Below are 13,976 nucleotides of genomic sequence, written 5' to 3'. Positions count from 1 at the left end.
TAAATACTAAAAAGAAAAATAAGAGGCCCAGGCACAGATCGAGACTTCTTGTATAGACTAGTCAAGTCGTTTACAATACGGTCGTAGAGTGCCGGCCGTATCTCCTGGCATGCAGCCCTCAGCGACATCATCCGCCGGGTCTTAGCCACGGTTCACGTGCCCGCTATACTCGAGGCACACTCCGGACACTCCATACAACAGTCGCAAGTTATTTACCTACTACTACTTACAGCAAGGTGCTATCTGCACATGTGTGCGTGAAGTGGCAGGGTTACCCATCACTTTCTCGTACTAATACGTGGTCAGAGCACAACTCACTAAATAAAACTATATTCAAATATCAAAGCCGTCTTAGTGTGATAACGGCTCGCCGACAGCCTTGTTGCCGTTCAGTCAAAGTGACCGTCAATGTGCGGTGCGTGGTGCGGTATATAAAGCTAGGGAGGGGCAGAGAGCGCCCATTCTCGTAACTTTTTTGTTCTCTGCTCGACTCAAGCGGCATGTCGCGAACTGATGGCAAACGCCCGGATGGCATGACAGTCATCCCTTGGAGTGTGGGCCGGGCACTGGTGTGAGACGTCGCATGTGTTGACACACTTGCCCCATCCAATTTCCAGCACACCAGCAAGAGGGCTGGCTCCGCAGCTGAGCTGGCGGAAAAAATAGAAAGTAATAAGTACCAGAGCCTCGGCTCCGACTACCTATTTACAGCCTTTCGAGTCGAAACCCTTGGCCCGTGGGACCCGGTGCCCTTCATCTGTACAAAAGTTTCGACCTCATCATCACTTTCCATCAGGTGAGACGGAGGTCAAATGCACACTTACATTTGAATAAAAAAATTTTTTTTTAATCTTTCATACAAAGATCGAACCAACTGGACTCAAATCAGCGTCTGATTGTGTGAAACTATTTTTTATACTAAAAACCCGTGTCCAGTAATGAAACTTAGGTATATGAGTTGATAAAGTCATATTTTAACAATCTTAACCATAGCTAGGTCTTCAGGCTAGGAGAACAAGAGCGAATGACCGAAACAATATCTAATGTCGAAAGACAATAGGTCGTTGAAATATATGCCATACCGCCATACCAGTTGTACCAATGGACGTGGGGCGGTGGTACAAGTTATAAAGACAAGGTGCGTTAAATGTTTTACCAGTGTAATGTTTTTCTTCTAATTTTTTTGAGATTAAGATAACATTTGCTATTCTGCTAAATCTAGTTGCAATGGCAGTTGAGTCTCAGTGGAACGCCAGTGATGGCATATTTTTTTTTAATAGTAATAACGCACACACTCAACATAGCCCCGCACTAGGGATACCCTGTGTCGTGGGTGCCATGGACACAAACATAGACAACCACAAATTACACCCAAACTCACGAGAGAAATAAATGTAGGCCATACAAATATTTCTCTCGGCCCGGGAATCGAACCTGGGACCTCTGCGTGGCAGTCCGGCATGGTAACCGTTGGGCCACTGAGGCAGTTATTCATTCAATACTCAATATATTTATGTTTTTTACACTCAATATATTAGGGGTTAAAGTATGAAATTGCCGTTTTATTGCAATAGGTTCTTTGAATTTTCATAGAATCTTCATGGTTTGAGGTTTTCGAATGAAACTTTTTTCAAATGGTTTCTGTGATTTTTTTTTTTTAATTTGAAACATTTGAATATCGACTTTCAATTGTTTTTGTTATTTAATTTAGACAAGAAAGATGGATACTGCGAAAATTCGAGTGATTTTTGAATACGAGTTCCGACGCGGAACTAACGCGGCATAAACAGCCCGCAATATCAATGCTGCGTTTGGAGAGGGGTCTACTAATGAACGCACCGTGCGATTTTGGTTTAAACGCTTTCGTGATGGAAATTTCGACTTAAAGAACGAGCCACGAGGAAGACCGCCCACACAGATGAATAACGATGAATTAAGAGAGATAGTGGAAGCCGATCCTAGTCAAACTACCCAGGAATTAGCGGCATGGTTTAACGTTACCTTACCCACAATATTGACTCACTTGCGTCAAATCAATAAAATAAAAAAATACGAAAAATGGGTGCCTCATGATTTGACTGATCTGCAGAAAGAAACGCGTGTTGAAACTTGTGTTGCCTTGTTGAACCGGTACAGAAATGAAGGAATATTGGATCGAATTGTAACATGTGATGAAAAGTGGATTCTTTATGATAACCGGAAAAGAAAAATGCAATGGCTGACCCTAGGTCAAATGCCACAACAGTGTCCTAAAGCAAAACTTACCAATAAAAAGGTAATGGTAACTGTTTGGTGGTCTCAGCATGGTGTTATTCACTATAGTTTTCTCCGATCTGGTCAAGCAATAACGGCAGATGTCTATTGTGCCGAACTCCGAACCATGTTGACAAAACTAGCAGTAAAACAGCCCCGACTCATGAATCGATCTTCACCATTATTGCTCCACGACAACGCGAGACCTCACACAGCACGAGAAACCATTTTGACCCTTCAGGAACTGCAGTTAGAAACCATTCGTCATCCTCCGTATTCACCAGACCTTGCTCCAACGGACTACCATTTTTTTCGTGATTTGGACAATTATCTACGTGACAAGAAGTTTTCTTCCCAGGAGGCAGTACAAAATGCTTTCACACAGTTTGTGCAGTCTAGGTCGTCGGAGTTCTATCGCAAAGGCATTAATAACCTTCCCATTAGATGGCAGCAATGTATAGATAATAATGGCAACTATTTTGATTAAATAAATTTGTAAAAAATTTAAAAAATAAACAATTTAGATTTTCAGTACAAATCGGCAATTTCATACTTTAACCCCTATTATTTATTGTCTTCATAAGGTACATAAATTCTTAAAATTAAAATGATGTTACACATAATATGAGCCCTGTGTTAGAGACAACAATAAGAGCAGAGGCAGGCCGAGGCTTAGATTAGTCACTTCGATTATTCACTATCAATATATGTAAGTATAATAAAAGTATGTCACTGAGAAAATTGCGTTTAAACTAAATTACAATATTATCAATATATTATTATAATATAACATGATTCAATTATTTATTTATTTAATTATTAAAATTTATTACAACATTATTATATTTGCCATTCAAATATTCACCTAAATTGTAGTAACATTTATTAATTAGGTATAATTTCAATTTAATAAGAACGAGTGAATACTTTTTCTCGTTCTTAATGATTGGCGGGAGACCGTTGAATATGTTGAATATCTTTACCGACTCGAGAGCTGTGTAATTGTAGCTAAGATTGTGGCAGAAACAATCTATTGCGTGGTCTAAAAATATGTCCTTGGGGCAGGTCGTCTAGATTGGTGAAGATGTCAGGGTGCTGTTTTATAAATTTACAAATCTCGAGAACAGAAATGGAAACTAAAGTTAAAATTATAAATTGTTTGAATAACGGTCTGCGCTCTCAGTACTCTTTATATTAGCGAGAATACGGTTGCACGTTTTTTGAACTGTAAATACTTCTCGTGCGTTTACACATTCATTCAATTACTAACCATCGATGTTACCTTACTAAAACTATCATGGAAATTATTATTAACTCGTTTAAGTAGCAATTTAGTCTTCAAATTAAATATTATATATAATATTAATTCAAATTCAAAATTTTTATTTCGGACATAGTCCATATCATGTTAGTAACAAACAGCTTATAGCCTATGTTAGTAAGACAAATTATTAAAACTGTATCAAAATTCCAAATTGAGAAATTAATTAAAAAGAATATATGAGTGAAAATTAAATAGGTAAATTAAATCTAAAATTGGATAATAAAATTACATAAAATTTACATGTTATCACATTAAATCATACACCAAGCCCCTGGAACCCATGTGAAGCGAGTCCCAGTGTTTCCATAAAGCGCAAGCAGGGTCCTCCCAAATTAGGCGAATAAGGCTGTTGGAACTAACACGCACGCGACGCATCAGGGAGGCAGTTCTCTTACGAACTATTACACCGTAACTGTCTGTATGTGCCTCTGCGAACATACCTGAGGCGCTACAAAAGCGCGGTAGCCCCAACAACCTCCTAAAGTCGTTATTATATTGGACTCGCAAGACGTTGACCGCCTTCTTAGTGTAATTTGTCCACAGGCTGCACGTGTAAAAGGTCTGACAAAACGCCTTAAAAAGGGTGGTTTTGACATCCCCATCACAGCGCGCAAACCTGCGGGACAACATATTACAACGTACGGCCAACGCCCTGCGCTCCCTCTCTATATCAACATCGTCCTGGAGTCTATCTGTGACCCAGTGCCCAAGGTACTTAAAACGTGTGACTCTTCTCAGAGGAATACCACTCAGGTGTACTGTGGGAATTGACGTAAGAGCCTTGTTTCCAGCCTTAAACACTAAGAGCTCACTTTTATTAGTGTTGTACCTTAGACCATGAGCCACCGCATACTCCTCACAAACTTTAATACATACACTACGCCATTTGACGTGCCATCCACGGAAAAAAAACAACGGAAGTGCTAAGGAACCTCGATTACTATAAGAACCGATGTCGCCAAAACTCACACTTTCTTAATTTGAAACACTACAAAATCTTTATATTGATTGGTCGTAGTTTCAAATTTAAAAAGACAACTAATTCTGGATTGTTAATGTAATTTAAACTTTACCTTGTTGGCATATCGTTGATTGTTCAATACCATCAATAACCATAATTGCAAGTTACGACGTTTTGATATTAATTTCAATCAATGTGCTGCCATTTAACGGTTCATTGCTGAACGACAACGAGTTGGAGTAATTAATTTAGTTTCCAAACAAGAAGCGACCATATTGCAGGGGAATAAACTTTACTTTCGTTTCTTGTAACAAAAAAATTATTGAAAATTTATTAAAATAACACTTTCCGATGATATGCAATACCACCACGGATAATATTTTTGATGCGGTTATCATTTTTGCGCTCCAAAACTGCACAATAAGGCATTTTTCACATAAAAAGTTAGAATAGAAGTGGCCGTGGTTGGCCAAATACGACTTATACTTTGACCAATCAGGTGCCAGTAAAGCGTTTGAGTAGCGTCACATTTGATCTTTTAATAAGCAACAATACGACGTTCTTTTTTTGAAACACATGATAATTCTGTACACGGAACTAAAACACAACAACTACACTCAGTAGTGGAAAAACTAATATAACTATTTTGAATCTATAATGTATTTTCAATTTAAACAGAAAGTTCATGACTTGTGCAGTATCGTAGAGGAATTCGTGAAACGCCGACAATGGACTCGTGCGCCGTTCCCTAACTCCGCGTTTTTCATACTTTCCTTTTATAACGTATACATGCAGATATTTTGCAAACATTTTTTTAATATCAAGTAAAATTGCATGCATTAGAATTTTTTTATTTATTTAAACTTTATTACACATACGGTACAAATGGCTTACTGCCATTAGGCATTCTCTACCAATCAACTGGAGAGCTCAAAATAATTAACAGAACATAACATAGCAAGCGAAGATGAAAATGAGATAGGAAAATTTTATAAATAATTATGTTACATAATTTAAACACGTAAATAACAAATTTATAACAATGTCAGACTAATGGAGACTTCACTATGAGATTGTGGACAAATTAATCCGAAAAAAAATAGAGTTAACTAATAAGCTTTCTTGAATTTTTTTAAAGAGTAAATGAGTTAGAAACAAAACCACTAGAATAGAATATATATATATATATATATATAGAGAGAGAGAGCGAGAGAGAAAGATAGATTCACATCTTTCTTCTTTAGTGTAAGCTTTGTGCTATTCGACCAATATCCAACACACACGTAATTTGCTTTCATAATTTCATCATTATTATCATCATCTACCCATTTATACGTCCCACTGCTGGGCACGGGTCTCACGTCACACGGTTTTCCGAGGATTGTGAACGTTCTTCGACGTCCAGGTATCATCACGACGTTTTCCTATATCGAAAAGCTTGTGGTTAATTTCACACATAAATTCCGAGAAACTCGAAAGTGCGGGCCCGGATTCGAACGGCCTCTGCTTGAGAGGTGGCTTTTTTACTTTATCACATCTTTTTCTTTATTTATTTAATTATTTATTGTATAAGAATACACAAATTACATTTAGTAAAAAACATAAACAAAAGGTACTGCTTGTTCTTCCATAAGAAATTTCGACCTACAGACCAAAATACAGGACACAATAATTAAAATAACGTGTTAACTTGCACAACAAAACAAAATTAAATCATGTAATAAATTAATAAAAAAAAATTTGCAAAAATATTAAATTAATACAGACTACACAAATACTTACATAAATACTTATTTCATATTATAAAATCTATAAAATGGATAGAACAGAAGACGGATACTTTTCAGGTAGGTTTTTTATACTCAATTTTGGTGACAATTTCTTTTTATTTAAATATTTATACTATAACACCATGAAGTATTATTATTTAATAATCGAGTGTCGTAACCTGAAATATTCTTTAATACTTCACGAGGATATATTCGAGTAACTATATAATAAAAATTGTCACCAAAATTGAGTACAAAAAACTTAAAATTACTGATAAATATGCTCTTGATTATGTAAAGATATGTGTAAAAATAAAGCATAACCATTGTTGTAGTCCATAAAAAGTAAAGTCACCAAGTCTAATTTGTACTGACAATACAAGTATCAAACTAGATCGATCTCATATTGAATATGTAGCAATCTAAATGCAATGTCATTGGCAATGTTTTGTTAACAATGCGATTGATAATCGTATCATTAGCAACATAGGAACGACCAATGTTGGCCATAGTGTTGGGCAATCATTTGTGCTTGAATTGAGCATTAATGTATATTGACAAAGGAGTTGGGCAAGTTTATCGATGGTTCTAGGTTCATTTAATAATGTATTTGGGCGTTTGAATAGTCTAAAATAGGGTGGTTTTCGTTAATATTAGACCACTTTCTCGCGCGGGACTCACATAATAATGAAAGAAAGTAACAGGTATACACTAGGGAAGGTCAAGGAAAGAAGAACGGAAGGACAGACTGTAACAAAAATAGGTAGGTATAAAAACAGGTACAACAACGTAAAGCATTTCCTACAGATTAGAACTTATAGTACCGTTATGGCCGCTTTGATAGAATAGTGAGATCAAATCTCAATGCGAATCGCATTTATAAGTTTTTGGATTTATAACTAGTATTGCAAGGGGTAGCTGATTAAAAAGTTTTAATAAAACGAAAATAAAAATGTTTGCTTAATATATCGTCAATTTGAAACTGCTTTGTTTTGCATTGAGCTTTGATACGAGTTTGCCGGAGGTAGAAGTTATGCTGGACAGCGATCCTGTAAGTGACGACCGTATTAGAATTCATTTTCAAAAATTTCCAAAAACAAATAAAAAAATTGTGTCGTAAAATTATACATCCATAAATTTTGCTACTCGTGACTATTGACAACAGTGTATTAGTAAAAACACGTCTGCTCGCCTCGAGAATTTTCTATGGAATGACGATGGAACGAAGCAAAGTAAGAACGGCGAAGAAAAACAATTAGAGAACGATTCAAAATTTCAAAAGTAAGTGGCCAGGAACCAGAAAAGAATGATAAACAGGTGGGATGACGATGAAAGAGGTCACATTGTCACAACTTATGCTCCTAAGATCCCATGTACATTACAATGCACATACCTACATAAAAGGTGAAGTTATTCAGACTCCGACAATAGTATCCCTATGATCACTAAAACATCCAGTGTATAACACTATAGGGTTCATTGAAAACCAACGCCACGGTCAATTATGGCTGTAGCTTATACTGAATGAAGTTCTTTTGCGCACGCCACAACCGCACAAATGACAGTACAAAATGTGTAGTCATTATATTTTGTTTTTGACAGTTTTGTCTTATTTTATGTTCTTATTTTAAATTGTATTTTTTATTTTGTTTATTATTCTTTTTATTTTGTTTTACTTGTCTGTGTTATCATTTTTTTTTTGTATCTACATGTTGCAATAAATGTCTATTCTATTTTCAAATTTAACGCTACATATTCTGTATAACCATTAAATATCTAGAAAACTCCTGACCGCGTTTGCCATACACAGCATGTAATTATCATCATCATCATCCACAGCCTGATCACCCACTGCTGGGTTTAGGCCTCCCGAAGTTTGTGCCATCCACCACGGTCTCGTGCTAACCGCATCCATTGACGCTCTGCGACGCGTACTATGTCATCGACCCACCTTACAACAGGGCACCCGACGCTTCTTTTGCCCATCCTCGGCCACCAATCAGTCGATGTCTTGCTCCATCTGTCATCACCTTGCCTTGCTAGGTGTCCCGCCCAGCCCCATTTGAGTTCCATGATCCGAGTTCCAGCATCCTGGACTTTCGTCCGTCGTCGGATCTCAACGTTCGGAACTCGGAGTAACTAACTATAAGTAACTATATGGGTACATTTTCTCTTTTTCCTATGTATTACTGCCGCAAAGCGGATTACTGAGATCACATTCGTGAGCATGACATGTCCGTCTCGTCACTTGACGTTTTCAATTGTTTATCTATAACTGATCCACATCTCTAACAAAATAATCATATACAAATTAATACATTACAATTTTGCGACAATGTTCAAACCTTCAAGGGTGCCGAAGAGTTGTATCGTCTACACAGTATCACATTTCAAAAGACAATTACTGAATACACTTCCACTAAGGGCATTAAATTTCATTACATTCCTGCTTACAGTCCTCAGTGGATTATGGGAGGCTGCAGTAAAATCATTCAAGTTTCTTTTTAAAAGAGTCTTAGGTGTTAAATTATTTACATTCGAACAATTAGTTACATTGACTATTAAAATTGAAGCGATTTTAAATTGTCCGTTGAGAAATGATCCATCAGATTTCAGTGTTTTGACGCCTGGGCATTTTCTAATAGGTTGTCCATTAACTTCATTTCCACAGCCATCTTTATTGAATGTTTCTAATAACCACTTAAAATTTTGGAGGTCCATTGAAGAATTCAGGCAGCATTATTGGCAGGCGTGGTCAAACGATTATCTAGTCTCTTTGAACAAAACGACAAAATGGCAAAATAATCAGCCAAATATACATGAAGGTGATTTGATTTTGTTAAAGGATGATATGGTTCATCCACAATCCTGGCCATTGGATCGTGTAGTAAGAGTCTTTCCAGGCAAGGACTCTAAAGTTATAGTTGTTGAAGTAATGACATCTGATAAAAAATTGCATTCCAGCCTTTTCTAAAGTCGTTGTATTGCCAATACAATTTTGTATTATACTGTGACACTTGTTATGAATACTAGAGAAATACTTATTCAAATATATGTAGTTATGTATTTTATTTAAATGCATTTTAAATATTTAAGTTGTGATTGAAGTGTCCATAGGTCGTTTATTTTAATTTCATGCGCGGGCGCAATTATGTCAACCACATACAATTTCCTTTTTTGTTAAATACTTCTTTATTGCTTTGCAGTCATTGACTTACAATTATATGGACGTCGGGTCCTCGCTAAAAAGTGTCCGAACTTATAGGGCGTTAAAATCGTATACAGAGCGTCATTCACGCTCTAGTCTTCGTTTGTTCGACTGACAGCGAAGTAAGCAAAATTAGACAGTACTGCGATGACATTACAATTTAAATTCAACGTTTTAGCTTTTTCATATTCCTTGACATGTCACTACGTTTAAATAGGTTGAGTTGGGACATTTTTTTCGTGGTTTTTGTATTAGACCCGTCGTCAATTTATTTGTAAGCCAATGTTTGCAATTTATTTTTGTTTCTTTTGTTTAATCACAATTGTTTTTTCTTCCTTTCATGTCGTTCTTACATTTTATAATTACAATACAATTTTTTATTTGTCATTCAATATAAATCCTGCAGTAATTATATAAATCAAAATCAATCAAAAGATAACTTAATATTGGAATACAAAAAGTACATATTGTATTGTAATCGTTGAGTACCGAACATTAATCGTTCTTTCGTAATCGGTTGAGACATCGTTTTAATTATCTTGTTAGTTTTGATTCGAATTTTTAATTACTACTTGTGTAACTGTAAAATACACAATATTTTTCTGTATGGTTTCCGGTTGTTAATCGGGTGGTCTTTTTTCTTTTGCTCAAGTACTGAAATTTGCAATACGCGTATAAGGTTGTATCAACTGTGAATATATAATAAATAAATAACGCACACACTCACAGCCTCGCAATAGGGAAACCCTCTATCGCGGGTGCCATGGAGACACACCTAGGTAAACAACCACAAGTTACACCCGAACTCACGAAATAAATAAATGTTGACCGTTTTTTCGTCGTGCGTCTTGACGTAAGCGACACGCCTATGGTTCACTGCCACTCAGAGCTTTAAATCGCAAAGATCTGGAGTTACTGCCACTGCGCCTGACACCCTGAGACATAAGTTGATAAGTCCCATGTGCCTGTAATTTCACCAGCACCCTTATCCTTCGGCCACAGAGGCAATTGATGTTTCTTTTTGCTATATTTAATTTGTAACCGACTTCAAAAAAGGAGGAGGTTCTCAATTCCACTGAATGTTTCTTTTTTATTTTTGTATGCATGTGAACCGATAACTCTTTGTGAACCGATTTTAATGCTTCTTTTTTGTTGTAAAGAGGGTACCTCAGTAGTGATCCCATTTAAATTTCAAGAAAATGTTCCACCTCTAAAGATGGCAAACTAGGAGATGAATGACTTTTGAGGTCGGTTTTTTTAGTACAGGGTCAAGAGCACGTCAAGCTTGACACTTAAGACCAACTTAACATTTAAATCCAACTCTATGCCGCTTACGATAAGAACGGTCCAAAGTACAAAGTGTCAAGCTTGACGTGCTCTTGACTGTACTCTGTACTGAGATTATAACGTATTGTTTAATCATAACTCTAGTTGGACGCTTTGGCTAACGCTGTAAGTAACCCATACACGCACACACTGAAAAGTTGACAAAAATCATATCTTTATGAATAACGAAATTGTTTGAAAAAAAAAAATTGTCAAAATCGTAAATTTCTACGTTAAATTTAATACCTAGTACTTTTCCCTAAATGCTTCTTGATCTACGCTCCTGCGGCTTATTTATCTTGTATTAAAACGTTAACCGTTAACGTTAAACTCACAGCCCAAAAGATTACGTTGCATTCTAATCTATAATTTACAACACAATTCCAATTCGAAGCGCAACAATGTATAAGTTACTTAACTGGCCCGTTTTAATTTAAATAAATTAAGATCATGATCTTCACACCCTATCAGGAGAAGGCGTGGATATAATTATAGTCATCTTATCCTTAAGTATAGTTCGTAGGTTATTGGAAATGGTTATATATAAGTGGAGGTTGTCGAGTTAACTCCTGGTTTGGTTCGTACACAAGGAAGTTCCGGCCCAGACGATAAGGGACAGCTCAGACAGACCACACTGAAGAATCGGCTTGAGCCGGAAAAAGCTGCAATAATACAATAACTTAGGGTCCACTTAAAATCATCGTCACAGTCTTTACTCGGCTGGGACATTAGCTGCACCGCACACATCAATCGAGTTGACTGTTTAAAATTTGATACGTTCGCTGCATTGTTTTTTTTTTGTTATCATTACCGTTTTTTTATTAAAAAGAAATTGCGCATTTGACCTTGTAGGAACTGTCTCTCACTATAGTACCAACCTACAATGAGTTCCGAGTCTGCATTGGGAATAACTGAAGGACCGCAATTTATTCGTATAAAAATCCCAAAACAGCACGCTATCTGCTGGCGACTCACATTAGGTGTACTGCCACGCGATCGCATTAATATTTCCCGCTTATACTCAAAACTGCTGACTCTAGCCTCACTCACACTTACAGGGCCACCACATCACCTGATGGAAAGTGACGATGACGTCGACGATATGACGTATACAGGGTGTAATCGTTAAGTGTGCCCAGACGATTACTCCGGAAATATAAAAGATATCAAAAACCTTCAAACTTGTATCGAAAGTACGTCACAGAATGAGTAAAACGACATCAATAACATTTTAAATGAAACAGAAATGTCCAACATTTTAACGTTAAATGCTCCTATAAAAAGAAGTTTTAAAAGATTCAGTTGACCTACTTCATGAGGTAACAATAAGTTTATAAATAACAAAACTACTACAAATAAAGTAACAAAACTATCTTTTGATTGAATTAAAACAAATTGATGTTTATTTTTAAGTTAGTACAAAATTTTGTATTCAAAGCAGTTGTTCAAAGTAAAAACTTCGCTACGAATGTCATATTAAATGTATTGTATGGTGGCATTTAACGTAAGTCGTTTTACTCGTTAGGTAACGTAATTTCGATATCAACTTAAAAGTTTTTGATATCTCTTATATTTACGGAATAATCGCCTGGGCACACTTAACGATTACATCTGTATGACGAAGAAGCTATAGGGAAACAAAAATTTTACACTAAATAGCTTTTGTATAACTGGATGACTAAAATTCATTATTGCAACCGGTTTACCTCGTATAGGCTGTTTCAATCTGTACTGGAAATAAGAATTGTAAATGTATACAAATGTTTATTTACAAAGAGCAACTCCTGGAGCTTCTTACTAGTTCTTCTCAGGGGAATCTGCCTTACGAACAAATAGTAGATATTATTCAATATGATGATTTCAAGTGTAATATGATATGATGAGTTTGCATTATTTCACCTAGCATCTAGTAATACCTACTACATAAAGTATTTAACAATTTCTGTATTTGTTTCTCAATTAGTCAAAGAATCGCAATAATATATTGATTTCAAATAAACCATCTGCACAATCACATTGAAGAAGCATTTCAGTTATAAATGGTATTCGATTAAAGAACTAAATCGATAATAATCGGCTTTCCATTAATTAAATCGATTTGGGCCAGATTGGTTCACACAAAAACATGATTGACACATCAGGGTTGCCCGATTTAACTCGATTCATTTAGTCGATTAATAATAACTAGCCTTTTCACGTCCATTGATTTGTAATCAATTGTGAGATGCAGGTAACCATTGTTCGTAATTAAGCAACAGCAAGAGTTTCTTTTAATTAGAATTTTAAACTAATAGAACATCTTTTTTGGTCTCCTTTCTGTAGATTGATGAGATTCGAAATTAGATAGACCTCGGCATACATACCTCAACGAGAAACAAAGACCACAAGTTTTAATGAAGACATCATAAACGGAAGTGTAACAATTTTTTCGTTATGGACTTTGAAATAATTCTGTTACTTTCTCATAAGTTTGATTTTTGCGTGAACATCAACTCACTCGTTTTTATTTTATTAGTCAGCACGCCTTAATAATCTTTCTACAGATGTTTTTGTTGCAGATCATTGATTTTGGTTTTAACGGCTTTTGTTGCATATTGCCTTTACCCAATTACCCGTGAGAAAATTACGAAAATTTTTCCTTTTTTTTCTTCGCTCAATTAATTAGTTTAGTTTGTTTTTTTTACTATGTTATCGTCTAATTTTGATCTGTTTACTTTGTTACAATATTTCTGCTAAAAAATATTTCTTCACTTGTATGGTCGACACTTGCATATTATCCTTCCCTGGATAGATAGAACCTATTTCGGTTTGTTCTTATTACTTTTGACCTGCCTTTTTTAAGGACATCCTCAATCTGGTTGGCTCAATTGGTATGGTCAATAATTTGTACAAAACCGCAGATTTAGTATCAACTAAAGCCGTGACTCAACGAAAATTCAATAGGTCACTATACTAAAATAACCACAAAATTACTACTCAAGGTTGTACTCTTAAAAGGTCAAATGGAGCCCTATTAACAAAACCCTATTCCATTGTTACAGATCTACTGTGCCGGTGCCCCAGAAATCGAGATTCAATCATGATGACTTATTAAAATTATAGGCTGAACATAACTGAATCACGGCCATTAAAAAA

Source organism: Hyposmocoma kahamanoa, unplaced genomic scaffold, assembly GCF_003589595.1.
Source record: "Hyposmocoma kahamanoa isolate Upper Pololo Valley unplaced genomic scaffold, ASM358959v1 89, whole genome shotgun sequence".
Classification (NCBI taxonomy): Eukaryota; Metazoa; Arthropoda; class Insecta; order Lepidoptera; family Cosmopterigidae; genus Hyposmocoma; species Hyposmocoma kahamanoa.
This window is presented reverse-complemented; position numbering follows the sequence as displayed.